The following is a 15,747-nucleotide window of genomic DNA, read 5'->3' as shown; positions in this document are numbered from 1 at the left end:
AAGCAGTGGTTAGCCAACTCTATTGGAAAAATGATTGTGTGGCCAGTTGGTTGTCTGTACCTTAATGAACCTCTGTCTCCTGCTTTTTTTATTCCTGGCCTTTGTTTCACTGGGAGGTACAACAGCAAAACAAACTTCCCCAAAAGACACTTAACCTTAGAGGATATTCAGATACATGCACTATATGACTACCTTTATTCTCCAACACAGCCTGAAGTCTCTAAAGCAAAGGTCTTTTTTGGGTTTTGCTGCCTTCTGTTGTGCTCTTTGTCAAGATGATCCCACATTGTTTAAATAATGTTGAAGTCCAGGCTCTGGGAAGATCAATCCATGTCCAATAGCCATCAAAGCTTTCCAGATGGTATTCCATTATGGATCAAAATCTGATAATAGCTTTCTGCAGTTGTAATTCCATTTATTTTAAGATTCCCAATATTGGCTGAATTGCAGCTTCAAACCATGATGTAGCCTCCAGCCCATTTTACATGTGGCTGTAGAGACCCACTGTGCCTCTCTTCCGTCCTTCTCCATACATGTTGACAAAGATTTGTACCAAACATTATAAATTTAGGTTCATAATTTGGCACGCCTTATTTCCCTTTCTTGATTGCTGTCCTTCCACTGAGACGATTTGTGATGAGGCTTCAGCAGTGTTGGTCAAGTTACTTGAAAAAGTAATCAGTAACTAATTACTTATTACTTCCCCCAAAAAGTAATCTCGTTACTTTACTGATTACTTATTTTCAAAAGTAATTAATTACTTAGTTACTTTTTAAAAACACGATTTACAACCTGAATAGGTGATAAAGCGATAGATCTTTCAGCCCAATTCTACTTTTTCAGCATAATCCATCATACAAAATGTAATCAAATGGAAACATTTCGTTTTAAAACTTGTTTTATCAGTTTTAATCTTTTAACTTTATGCATCAAGCAAAAAAATTTAATTATATGCAACATTCTCTGACTGGAAGAAATTTGTTTAATATTTAAACCTATTTTCTGCACATTCCAGTACATAAAATAAAATATTTTTTGTGTTTACACTCAGTCTTTCAAATAGATGCAAGTAAAACACAGCAGAAAATAAATAAAATCAAAGACTAGCGGTCCTGTTGCTCTATTTTCACCTGTAAAGCAGGAGTGGGGTAGGCGGAGGTTTGTCCTGGTGTAGGTGTGCCGCGGCGGTCAGTGGAAGAATCCACGAGTTTCTCTGTGAGTTTCCCATTACGTGGTAGCGCACTCGGTGCTTGCTTGGAAGTTTAGGGTTTTTTTTCGCTGTAAAAAGAAGTTTTCTTCCCACGCACAACGGAAGCTAAAGTTTTTGTCACTTTTTATGGAATCAAACTCAAAGTAAGGTCAGTACTTCCACGCTTTAAACGCTGCACGCTCATACTCCCGCACTCCTTATATTATCCATTGTTGATCTGCACACAGCTGTTGTCACGAACGTCGCACTCGCTTACGTCACTGTCATGAGACATTCTTGCAAAAAAAAAAAAAAAAAAAATCACGGTTTTAGTAACGCAGTGTTCCTACGGGAAAGTAACGGTAATCTAATTAACGTTTTTGCCCACTTCACTCAAATTTTAAAGACACTCTTCACACCATGCCAAAATACAACAGGTTTTCAGGAATGAGCTCTTTGGGAATCAACTTTTTGGTGCAAAAATACTATTTTATGCCTGTCAAACTGTGTTATCCTCCATTTTCATAGATTCAACAAAAGAAATGGGAACAAATAATGTGCTTTAGCGACAACAAAGTGCTCAAAGATACAGTTTAAAATTGGTTCTTTGTTAAGTTGTCTGTTATGTGTATACACAACAGTTGAGTTGGGTATATTTTCTATGCTTGAATGATTCATTGATCAGTGATAAGTGGCTTAATAAACAAACCTTTTTCTTTTGAAAAAGGTCAGATACAGGAATTGGACCGAAAATGTGTAAAAAACAAAAGTAGTCAATGTCCAAAGAAAAAAATGAAGAACTATTGATCACAATCACTTTAAAAAAAGGACATTTGGCTCCCTGGAGCCAAAATACAAATAACTGAGGGGTGATGGAGGACTTTTTCACATGAATGTAGCAAAAATGGACAATCATAGAACAGGCACACATGAAAAAGGACGAGCTTAAAATATTACGAGACATGAGTAAAAATCACTGATATTACCAGGAAATAACTCCGGCTGCAGATGTGGGGCTCTGTATTTCCTTTTTTGAATGCAGTCCGATAAACTCCGACTGTAAAATTAGAAAAGGGGGAAAAATGTAGCACTAAGTGAATAACCACAGGGCTGTTACCACCAAAGAAAATCTTCAGCAAACTACACACTACACCTGAATCTTTGCCCTGAGCTCCTTTGGGATTGTTCTCCTGTTCCCAGACAAATTTAAGAAATTGGAACATCCATGATGATAGCAGAGGAAGATTGGTTTCCCTGCTAGGCCAGCAGATTGAGGAGCGATGATAGAAGGAAGCATAAATTATCAGGATTCATACTCTGTGGACTTTGGATATCTATACCACAATTTCTGACAATCCATCCAACAGTTGAGATATGTCAGTATGGACAAAAGTGGTGGACTTACCTAAGTGACATTATAATCCCTACAGCAATTATACTAATGTGGTTAAAAAGCAAAGACATTTCCATCGCAGTCATTGTGTTTTTTGGGAGGGAAATATTGTATCAGAATGTGTTTAACATTAAGACAACTTATCAGCTAGTGTTACTTGTATATTGTACTTTGCTGGACTTGAGGAAGGATCTATTGAGGACTGCTTTAGCAACTGATAGTGGATTTTTGTGACCGTTATTACTGTGGTATAATATTTGCAAAAGATGCGAACATGTGTAAGTTCAGTTACAAAACTGACCCAAATGGTGGGTTTGAAAAAAACAGGGTACAAGCCTGAGAACAATCACAGCTAAACCGACACATGGCTTGTGGTCTAATAGTCTTTATTGCCAGGGATGGTTCCTTGAATGCTTTTGACGTGCTTCAGTACTGTTTTTGATGTTTGATCTGCTGATTGTACAATCGTGCCGAGTCTTGGCTTCTGGAGAATACTGCAGCGGCTTCCTGTGCCTTGACGGTGGCATCAAACTGCCTCTGCCACTTACCACTGCAGACTGAGAACACCCCACAAGCTCAAACCTGTCAAACCTGCTCAAATCCTAATGCTTGCCCATTTATCCTGCTTCTAACACATCAACTTTGAGGACAAAATGTTCACTTTTCTCTCGATATATATACCTAACAGGTGCCACGGTGGTGAGATAATCAGTATTATTCACTTCACCTATCAGTAGTCATGATATTGTGCTTGATTGCTGTATAACATTGAAATATGCCCATCATATGCTAATGTGTGTTATGTATGCTAAGTGGCACACAATGGATGGATAGATTGTGGGTGTCCTTTTGCACCATCACCTTTTTAAACGGTTTTTAAAAAGTGTCATGAATAAGCATAAAATAGAGCTAAATAGCTAAATGTTTCCTCATGGTGTTGTTAAGTAAAATCAAAAAGATGTGCCCTACCGCATGTGACCCACTTACAGTCAGAAATGTTGTCCAATTTAAAAATCAGAAAACTTACAACCACCCCCTCCAAAACCTTGCAACAACCAACAGGTACAGGTAAAATACACTAAACGACTGTAATATAAAATACACCAACTGATGAAAGTCTCCGCTGCTGTTTTCTGCTCTTTGCTTTGCCTTGTGTTTTGTCTCCCACACTCACAGATGCATGCATTGAATAGTGAAGAGAGCAATGACCCAGCAGTATAGACTCTCACACTGAGCTTAAATAAAACCGCACATAAATTCAATGCTTCCTCTGGTTAGTTGGGGCTTGCTCCGGACTTTGCTCTGCTAACTCTCATTTACATTCACTCTCATTCTTGCCTCTATATAAATATGGGAAGGACCCACAGTTGTAGGTGAAGGACTCACATGTATTAACATGCACACGTGACCGAACCTGGCAACAAATCACAGAACAGAGAAAGTGTAACTTTAATTACAACACTTTATCTGCTACTGCTTCAGAATCTAACTAAGACTTCAAAAGAGGTTTGCTTCTGTGGATTAGAGCAAGGTTTTGCTTCTTTAAGTCTATATTTCTGATTCTCTTTACATCAGCAAGGTGACACAACGAGAAGGTCAACACAGTGTGTCGACGTCCTTAGACGGTAGCAGGTTGGAGGAATTCAGGATCTCTCTCGAGAAAACGTGATCACTAAGAGTTCACGCTGAATTAGACTTGAGGAGTCGCTTTCTGACCCACTGTGGCTGATAAAAGACACGACATATTCAGCAAAGCAGCACAGCGTCATGACACAGAGCTGCACACGATGATGCTGCAAGGAAGAGAGCCATCTTTTTTGTTTCTACCACGGTGCACATTTATTGTGGCTCTGAACATCCTATCTGTCTCTGTATCCTTAATTAGCCCATATCAGAATATATATCAGAATGGAGTTGAGGCAATTTACTTCTGTGCCATCCCAGACTGCACTGATTGTATATGCGACTGCAGACTTAATCACAACGTGTTCGTAACTTGTGCTGCAAGATAAATTGCCTCTGGAAAGAAGTTAATGTTTCTATAATCTGTTCCCAGTCTCAGACAGCCCTTCCAGGCATTAAAGAGACTGTAATTTTGAATTATTATTGTCATTATATCACTGTCACTAATCTTACATTCTGATCTTTTTCCTTTTAACCTTTTGCAGCATTTAACAAGTAATTATCTATTTTTTTAAAAGACCTGACTGAGGATTTGCAGTGACTAGGATTTTTTAAATAATGAGATTATTCTCTCACCATGTAATTACTTACTCCCTGACCTGGCTCTAACATCACTGGTATTATTCTGTCCGGCTTTCTCAATTTAGCCACAGCCCACAGGGTAAAGGCTTGCCTGTCATCATTTTACATATTAGGAGTCATCAATTTAAAAACTTAGTCATTTTGATGATACTTTAAAGATAAGAGACCGACTTGTTTTCTAGCAGAAGTCACTGCTCAGTTTTTATGACTAGATGGTCTTGATAAGTCAAAAGGAGCAGCTGGATAAACATGAATGTTTCTCTACAGATGTTAGAATAAAGAAAGATGAATGGTGTCCACTTATAGTGCTTTTTAACCTTAGTTAGGTTCAGCAAAGTGCTCTGCAATACATTTCTCATACATGCCAAGAGCATCCAAGGTGTTTTCCGACTATAGAGAATAACTTCGGGTTTATTGTCTTGCCCAAGGATACTTTGGCACGGTACAGGGACTCGAACTGCTAACCCGGCGATTAGTGAACATTCATCTCTACTACCTGTGTCACAGCTGCACTGGCAATATGAGAAAAAAAAAGTCACAATGTCTCACGTGATTTATTCACGGTCATCATTCAGTTGAGACAGTTATATGATTGTCAGAAACTAACCTGCCTCACTAAAGCTTTTCCTAGAACTGTGTGTGCATGTGCCCTGCTCCCAGTTTTCTATCAATACCAATAACTCATACCACCATTTAAAAAAATATGCTTGCAATTGCATGTGCAAACTATTCATTTTTTTAAAAAAAATGAGACTGTTTATTCAATAATGCTTTTTTAATGCAGCTGTTGTAACAGGGTCTGTTTTAACACAAACTGTGATCTTAAACATAACCAAGCATTTCAGTTTAGTGCCTCAATTTAACCAAACTTTGAGTGACAACAAGTGAGATGGTCAGTATATCTAAAAATAATATTTCTACATGTATTTTTTCAGATTTCAAACAGGTCACAATCCATGGTATTTTTTTTTTGTCATGTTTTGTTATTACGTAGGCTTTCTTGGTCTACACTCCCTAAACCACAGGACAAGCTGCATTTAATTCCACTTTAGTTTCAGTTCAGCTCTTTCTGAGTTCCACAGTTATATCATCACAAAATTATAACATTGATGTATCTGCGAAATCATATGCATGTTAAGTTAAAGTGATTTTAGAGACATTGTAACAGTGAGGAAAAAGCGGCTAGCAGGTCCAGCGGGCAAGTCGTGTGGAGGTTAGCCTGATAACTCGAAGCCAGTCAGCTAAATCAAACAACAGACCTTTATTCATTGTTAGCGCCATAAGACCATATAGGCCAGGTCTCCACGGCTCTACTCGGTCCGTAAATACCTGCGCAGAGACCGGTAGTTGCCGGCACCAGCCCGTTACAACGGTAAGGTTTCTCCTGAGAACAGAACACGAGCAGCATGGAATGGCTGCCGCTAACACACCACTAGGAGACTCCCACAACTACTACAATAGTAGGGCAAGCCCCCCTAGTGGTGCTATAATACAATAAGGGTTGTTATAACATACAACATGAAAAACAAGAATGTGACTTAACCAAAGATTACAAGTAGTTTATCGCCTATTTAGTAATAGCAAGTATTTATGTTGATTTTAATTAAAACCTGCTAGTTTTAATTAGGCTTGCAGCCTGTTTGCTATGCTGAGACCAAACCTGTGCACTTGAAAAAACTAATGAACAGGTGGATCTAGAAATCTCAGCAGCAAAACACGACCATCCGTTCATGACTCATGCTGGCAAGGCTGAGCTAGGCAACGGACTGACTAATACTGTCTGAAAGATGTCAGATGAAACGTGGAGATTGCTGTGCTGCAGGCAGAGAAACCTTATAGTTGCTTTGTTGAGAACCAACAAAGTATCATCTGCATTGTAAGATATTATTATTATATAATAATACATATATATATTATTATTCTGGCGGCTCTCAGCTATACGGCATGTGGTCGCCTGCTCATCCCAGTGAGCTAAACCGGCTCCTTACACCCTGTCAAGATGCCTCCGCTTTCAATACTCAGTTTCCTTATGACTTTATAAAAAATGATTAATTATTTTGTTGTCTTTTTTCTAGTATTTTCCTGAGTATCATCACTGAGTTTGTAAGTATTGTGACAATGTAAACATGCACAAAGTATTTCATAATGGTGGTTGTGGTAATGAAAGCTAAATGGCTGCGACAGTGAAAACTTTAAAGCATTAAGAGTTTAGATCTCTCAGATAAATTAGGCTCTATAGTCTTTTAAAACATAGCTGTGTTTGCCTCTTATTGCAACTTTTAAACATAAAAACAACAAAAGTGAAATTTGACAAAGCAATCCCTTTTTAAACCACATTTAAATTGAAAAGAAAAAGTGTTAAGTGTACCATCCTTCAAATTCCTTCTTAACTTGCCACTTTGTTGCTCATATGAAAAAGCAGGAGGAGAAATCTACCTTTCACCCTTATACTGCAATGTTTTTTTCGGCATCTCTGTGAAGTTAACTGCTACAGTACTGAACTTTGGTTCACAGGATGATGCCGTCACTGTGCCAGCTGCTGTAGCTGAGACACCTCTGAAAAGCCACTCTGGAGAAGTTAGTGTCAGGTAGAGGGCACGCCAGTCCCTTTGCGACTTTGACTTCTTCTGGTCTCCACTTTAACATGGCAGCTGTTGTGGTGGCATCATGTGCTTCTGCAGTATCCCTTTTGACTTGTGACCAACAGATGCTCATAAGGGAAGTAAACATTTGGAGGGAGGGGTTGACATTTTTTGGAGCTGGAACAGAGCCAGGCATTAGCTTCATAAGGACGGACAGGTATATTAGAGGCAGCCAGCTAAAATGGCAGCCTGTAAATGTATTCAGACAGTGGGTTAAAGTCGATATTGCTTATTAGAGCCACCATGTGTTTGAGCCTCAGGGGCTTGGGCTCATATACAGCCCGTGGTTTTGTGTACACTGTCAACTACTTTACTATAAATGTGTGAGATCTAAAGTAACTGGAGGTAACACTCATATAAGGGTTCATTCATGAGCCAAAATATTCCTGTTAGTTGACTGCGGAATCAAAATTACTATGTATTTTATGGGCTTGGAGAGTTGTACATGTTTGCTATGAAGTACTTTGAGTATTTCTCTTTCTGTCAAGCTATTTTGATCTGGCTGTCAGGAGTAGGCATTGTGAAGGACTTGTATGACTTTCTGAATTTCTTCTGATCAAAGCAGCTGTTAGGTTTTGTATTGTTGATTGTCATTTATGCCTAGAAATATCTACTTATATATGCTTAGAGTTTTATAATTAGTTGTAGATTGGTAGAGGTTTGATCCTCGATAGTCTGCAAACTTTGTGCATTCCAGAGCACTCTGGGAGAGGTCGTACCTTCTCTTATTGTTTTATGGTAGGATAAACGTGGCTATATCTGTTTTAGTCTAAGTGCCTTTTGGTTTGATGAACTGCTGGACTTCCAGACCAGCAGGTTTAGGGAAGTCATTTATGGGGTCACACTCTGACCCCCCCCCCCCCAACCACACACACACACACAGGCAAGGTACTCTTTGTTTGTATGTAGACTCATATGTTAATGAACCTATGCATATTCATGTACCTCAATAAAAGAGCAGTGTTACGGGGGAGCGAACGAGAGCAACTGGGGTCAAGCGAAGGAACGGCGTTTGTCCGGTTCTCTCCCGTGTACGAGAAACATGAAGAACTTTGCCTACTTCGTGTCTTGCTTGCTGTGTAATTATATTGTCTTCAACGTTCTAGCGAATAGGTTCAAGCTACAAACCTATCAGCAGCTTTCCGAGAAACAACGTGTTAAACAAAATCCAGAGTTTGTTAACCCACCCACCTGGGTGATTAAGAAAGCTAAAGGAAGGACAATTGTAGTAGATAATTAACTTAAAACTTCAAAATAATCTCCTATTGTGATTCAGCTTCACCATCACCACCTACTCTGTTGTTCATTTTGTGTGTACAGGAAAGTGTAAGGCAAATTTGTGGCTTTCATTTCATTTCTGCACATAATTATGGGGCTGATTTAGAAAGGCAGATTACATGCAAAGGTGACCTTAGTGGGCGCAGTTCAATGGCAAGATTTATCTAAGCCCTCTGAGCCTAGAAAATACTTATGTAGTGATTATACAGTGATGCTGTATAGACAGACATAATAATTAAGCAAAAACCCTGCCGACTAAATCAATTACAGATAAAGATATGGAATGTTAGATTAATTGAACTTCAAGTGTTGGCTTTTTACATCATAACAGTGTAATTGTAAGAGAAATATAGTATATAGTGCCGCACAGTTCTGCAGCACTATATACATATGGACAGTATTAACAGAGGGGGAAAATATAGATATATAAAATGTACAAATATACAAGCTGGTTTTAAAAAAGTAATATGTAATGAATAGTGTTATGTATATACAGATGGGTTATTGCACATAGAATTTGGTATCGCACAGTGGTGGTTCACACAGGAAATGGGAAGAGGATATTGCAGTAGGACTTAAATTTTATTTTTCTTTTGAAGAAAAAAAAATATTAATATTGATTAATGTACACAGGATTATTTAACTTCCTCTTGGTACCATATTATGACCTTTACACCTCAGTGTTGTAGTACTTCCATCTGTAGTCATCATTGAAATGTTTAGCATTAACTGACAATGATGATTGCTGAAGAAAGTTTTTAGAGCAATTCCTTTAGCACAAGTAACCATACCATGCTGTCAAAACACTTAACTACTTATAAAACTGTATTACTGGTAAACTGTACATAAAGTATTAGAAGTAAAAGTTATTATTGTCCTCATCAGTGTTATGTGAATTAATTTTACTGCTGTCCTCATTTTAAATACTGTATTTTCTGTTTAACCTTCAGTGATGTATTATATTCTAAAAAAAAACCCAAAATCATGTGTATGAGCTTTTAACAAACCTGATTAAAATGTTTATACAATAACACAATGACAAAAAGAAAAATCATAGCTGAATTAAAATGCTTAAGCCTACATGACATTTTTAACTGTCAATATCTACTGGGAGATTAGAAAATAATGACAATTAAGGCAGCATATTAACAAAACAGGTGGTTAAACATTTGGGTAACTAAGAGCTCTGCTGGCTGAATATGCACCTGTTCCTTGCCTGTTTTATTAAATGTGACATGGCAGGATGTGAGATCTCTTTGCATCACGACTTTCTTTTCTTATTGTCTAAAAGAGTTACTAAAAGTTTCCTCACTCTGCACTCTAAGTCCTCTAACATCACGTTGGCTAAAATGTTAATATGATAAATCATGTAGGGCTTATTTATGTTCTAATTCTAGCTCTGTTTTCACACAATGTAGAGATTGTCAATGATCTCAGTGCTTTGAAAGCAGAGCCTGCAGCAGCTTGTTTGTTGACTTAATCTTCTCAAAGAGCAGAGTTATTTGCAACCAGAAAAACCTGCTGGCCTCTGAGTTTGACAAGCTCAGTCTACAGGTAACAGGATGCCCACACAATGAAATCATCAGATTCCAGATTCCAATGAAATTGGGGTTAAGAAGAGTAAAGCCTGCTTTTTGAAGTAATACCTAACTGATCCTAGATGGGAGTAATTTAAAGGCTGGAAGGAAATAGGAAGGGCTGGGACAGAATGCTTTTGAGATGCAAGAAACTGCTTGCACGTTGGTGTGTTTTAATTAACAAGCACACCTAGATTGTTTTGGACAAGCACTGCTTGCCTTACTTGCCCTGATGGTACTTTTACAAATTCTTTTTTGAATTCCTTCTGCTTCTTCATACATGTCATGTCCTGCGCAAAGCATTTCTCATAGATATTTAAACACAAGAACAGAATGGGCGTTGTTACATCCCAAAATAACATTTGTAGAAACAGCAAAGCTTCTGGATTAAAGTGACATCAAAAGCATGGCACAGAGTCTGAAGGTAACAATGACATTACACGAATGAATTTTGCATAATCACAAGTGTGTGGTAAACACATTTTAGTAAGTTGAAAGAACAAAAACTTGCTGCTTGAACTGCAAAACACCTCTCTTTTCTCAGCCCAGAAAATAAGGAGAGCAAAATGTTGGCATTTAACCATGTTGTAAAATAAGAACTAAAGACAAAACTATGTCCATGTTTAGCATCTATTTAGAAGTAATTTTCTAAATTGCAGACCATCTTCCAGCACCCTCTAACGCCTTCATTTTTCCTGCTGTTATGTGTTGCTGCCTTTCTGTATATAATGTAGTTTTTATCCTCACTACATACAGAACAATGTGTTATAATGACATCAAGCATGCCTTCATGTTTGATAGCTGCTTGACTGTAGACAACTCAATAATAATAATATCACAACAAACGCTAAAATATACACACATTAATGATCTGCTTTTGGCACCTTGCTACATTAATTTGCTCATTATATGAGCCAAAAGGAACTTTCTCCAAATAATTATTTCGCTTTAATATATGAAAATATGTACTTCCACAGACTATTCCCCAACTGATTCAATGTTTAGCCCAATTAATTTGGATAACTGGTTATATTTAGCAGTGATTATGGCACAGAATCCGTCAGCTTTGCTGTATGTTGTTTGTGGCTTTGAAATAAAGTGACCTACAAAAGTATGCTGTAGTTCCACATACTACTTTTGATATATGAAGTAGCCAAGTGAGATGGACAAAGTATTTTACAAGTATTTGTTAATGTAAGATGTCCTGATGCATCCTCAATCATCCAGGTAAGGAACAATGGGCTGTGAGGCCAGTTTTTCAAAAATTAATATGCAAATTGTCATGACCATTGATTAACAGCCACTGTTCAGTGACAATGGTCATGAGTACCATTCACTGAGATTTGGGGAATGGCTGCAATCACAGGATTGTAATCCCATTGTTAGTCAGTGGTGCTGGTTTCAGTCATTATGCAAATATACTGTTTATAAGGTTGGGGAAACCTGCAGTCAGCTGAGACTAAAAAAGTTACTTGGATGAGTGACGAAACATTTCTCCCACTAAAAAATGCTACGTACAGATGAACAAAATAAACTTTTGTTAATGTAAACTTAAATAACTGATTAAGATAATCAAGTGTGACAAGTGGGGGGGAAAGAGAGAAAAAAGCTGCAGAGAAAAGCAAAAAAACAAAAAACAAGATATTGGATGAAGATGAAGTGTGTGAGTCTGTGCTGTTGTGTGTAAGCTCTCTGTGGTATTTGAAACACCAGGCAACTGTCTCTGTTTTCCAGTCTGCTTTTGTCAAACCCTGCTGGGGCTGCAGTGAAAGACGCATGGGATATCAGCTGTAGCTGTGACTATATGCTGCTGCTGCTGCTGCTGCTGGTGTGTGTGTGTGTGTGTGTGTGTGTGTGTGTGAGTGAGTGAGTGAGTGAGAGAGAGAGATAGAGATATGGGAAATCAATGTGAGTGTGTTCTTGTTACAGGAAAAATGATTCTATGTTTCTTTACCTTCTTTTAAATGTGCAAGCATGCCCTTTTGTCTATGGTTAGATTAGTTTAGAATTATCTTTTTAGACTTTCTCAGCAAAGACATACTGTTTTGGGACATATTGTTTTAGATTGTTTTATCTCTCACAGCTTTCTCCCAGCTCTCTGCTGACGAGACTAGCGCCACATATGGAGTTGTTTATTTTATCTGTTTTGTATTTTCTTATCCTGTTCTCACTGTCTTTCCTATAAAAAGTGCCCAGCCTCTGTACACGTGTGAGTTGTTCTTAGCAGCTCACCCGTGTACACGTTTGATAAAGAAAGTAACTTTGTCTCATTGTGTCTTTATTTCTCCTGGGTTTTTTACAGAGTTTTCCCCCAACAGTTCTTAATTTTATTTTTAGCCTACCCAGTATTTATATCCTTTGCAAATCAAAGGTGAAAAACAAAATGAGACATTTTATTTATATATAAGAATTTGTGCTGTCAATAGGTTAAAAAAACAACAACAACTAATTAATCTCACAATTTTCTGTTATTAATCGTGATTAATTGCAGTTACTTGATCAATAGCCTGGCTCCAATTACATTTTTTCAACTTTATATTTTAAGATTGTAACAGACATTTATGCAATACAATGAAGTAAATGCAGAATAAACACAAAGAATGGATGCTGAAATTCAAAGAGAATTTTAATAGTTTTCATCAATCTTTAACACAGTGAAAACTTACAACAAAACCTTTAAGGCCATCAACAGTGGCCGAACCCAGGCCTAAAGGTTAAAGTGAATACCATAACAATAAAGGGTGCACACAACTCAGTATTTAAAACACAAAAAGACACAGCTGAAAACCCAGAATGTTGAACATTCTTCACTTCAAAGGAGCAATCTGGCTTAGTCCTTCTTTGCACTCAGCCAGTTACTGAGGAAGACTATTCTGTTTACACATGCCTGGCATGTGCTCCTTCTCTCTTTAACCACCACTGTAGTGGACAGTCTCCTATGTCAATTTTGGGCTCTGCTTTGTACAAATTCAGACAGCGGTCTATAGTATCTTCCTCTTCCTCTTTATCTGAATCAGAAGAACCCAGCAAGCAGATGGGCATCTTGCTCTTCTTTGGTGATAGTTCCTCTGTTGTCTGAGCAGATGGTTGGTGTACATGCGTCTCTGCCATCAGAAGGTCATGTACTGAAGCCCACACCTCTCTTCTCTCATCTTTGGAAAGGCACTTTAGGTCTTTAAACCTGGGATCAAGGGCAGTAGCGATCTTCAGCCACGTGAGATTGCTGCTGTCCCTCCGCTGAGTCTGTATTTTTCTATTAATCACGCAGAGACAAATATAAATACCACATATGAAAATACACAGAGAGGTGGAGAACATACTTGAAGACGAAGCTAGAACACAAAGATAGACACACAATCATGAGAAACAAAATAATTTACCTGCAAGGTTCAAGTAGTTCCTCCAGCTTTTGCAGTCTGTCAAGCTCCTGCTCAGTCAACATGGTCACCTTGCTGTTTTGCTGAGTCAGGATGGTGGTCAGCCCAGATTTGTTTCTCTGGATCCGCTTGATCATCTCTAGGGTGGAGTTCCATCTTGTTGGAACATCCTTAACAAACAGTTCTGTTTGATGTCCATGTGCAGCTTGCTGTGCCTTTAATTGCTGAGCATTTGCTGGACTATGTCCAACAATCTTGCGACATTTGGCCAGAGCCCTTTCAAATGCGCTGTCATTATGAGAAACTGTGACCGTTCTTTGCAGAATGTGGGCCGTGCAGGGCACGTGTTCAAATGGAAGTAGTCTGGCGGCTGCAACCATGTTATGAGCACTGTTCATAACTTTTTACGAACATAAGAATTCATTTTCTGGGAGACCTGGGAAACCTAGCCGCTGACTGTATCTGGAACACTTCTTTTTATTTACAGGCTGTATACACCCTTAACCGGAAACCACAATCGTGCTGTTACTTGGATTAAAGTTCTTTTGTTGCTTAAAACCCTACCCCTACTTAAAACCCTAATGTGAAGGATTGAGGATGCTAAGGGGATGTCCACACAACAGTTTGTGTACATATTTTTCAGTCATCTCACATGTGCCTGGTGTAACCACAACTGTTTTAAAAAACCCTGCTGGGTTGTGCTCTATGATGATAAATCCTAGCTGTAGTTTTGCTCTTTGGATCCAATTTTTTTTCCAATTTCATTCAACTGTATTGATACCATATTAATGATGAATATTATGCAACAGTGTGCAGGTGACCCCTAAAATTGTGCCTTTGTGAGATCCACAAGTATACACAAGTGCATCTGAGCTGCTGCCAATGTGCTGCTAGATCTTCTGTATGGACATGGTGTAACCGTGACATACTGTATCAAATCCACCCCAATTTCATTTGACATGCTCCTGATAAAAAGCATAAAATTCCTTCAATAAATCCTCAGAGGATTTATTTATTTATTTTTGTTCTGAAATATGGTAGCGTGATAAATATAATGATGGGCTCGTGTTACAATATTTGCATGTTCAGGTTGCTGTGTAAAAACAGTCCTGTACTTTGTACTTCTCAAAATGATAGTTTATTCCTAGGATTTTAGAAGAGGTTGTGGTTTATCAGTTTAAAGCTGTTCTAGACAATCATGGCATTCTTAAGAAATTTCATTCTGGCTTTTGTAGCGCTCATTTCACTGAAACAGCTTCTCAGTCTCCCATGGTATTATTTTGCATAGTGATACAGGAAAAGCTTCTGTTTTGCAGATGTTTGGCCTGATCTCTGTCTTTGACACTTGCTGACCATCACATCATGTATGATAGGCTGAGAGACTGGGTGAGTTTACCAGTGTTTGCTTTGGGGTGGCTCAGTCATGTTTGTTTAATGATCCTTTTCTGTAGCTGCTTCCAAGTGTAGGTCCTGTTTCATTTCTGTTGCCCGCGGTGTGCCACAAGGCTCTGTTTTGGGACATTTACTGTTTCTGTTATATCTGCTCCCTCTTCAGCAAATTTTGACAACTTTTAAGGACATTATCGCTGCTATTCAGCTGACATTGAGTCTCATAGCAGAATCCCACTCTGAGGCTTCTTACTAAGCCTTTTAAGGAAATGTCACACTGTTGCAAATTCAGTTGCAGTGGCTCCCCATTAACTTCAGGGTGCACTTTGAGATTGTGGTTGTGACTGCAATGACTTTTAGAGAGCTGCATGGACAAGCACCAGTAAACATCAGTAAACTTTTACATTCAGGATCAGGGTCTTCTCACTGTACATGAAACAAGGTTGAAAACTAAAGGTGAACGAGTTCTGTGGACTTGGTGGTCTCTTTTAAAAAACCTTTAAAAACCTTTTAAAACTTCCTTTTTAATCACTTTTGCCTTGCTATGGAGCACTTTGTCATATTTATCTTGAAACTTGCTATGTAAATAGAATTTCACTTTATGGAATCAATTTATTTGCTTCTTTGTAAAAAAAAA

This window comes from Aulonocara sp. 'chitande type north' Nkhata Bay, linkage group LG10, assembly GCF_057382095.1.
Source record: "Aulonocara sp. 'chitande type north' Nkhata Bay isolate Kocher_YH1m ecotype deep benthic linkage group LG10, A_spYH_male_GT1.1, whole genome shotgun sequence".
In the NCBI taxonomy this organism is placed as follows: Eukaryota; Metazoa; Chordata; class Actinopteri; order Cichliformes; family Cichlidae; genus Aulonocara; species Aulonocara sp. 'chitande type north' Nkhata Bay.
Note: the sequence above shows the minus strand (reverse complement) of the source record.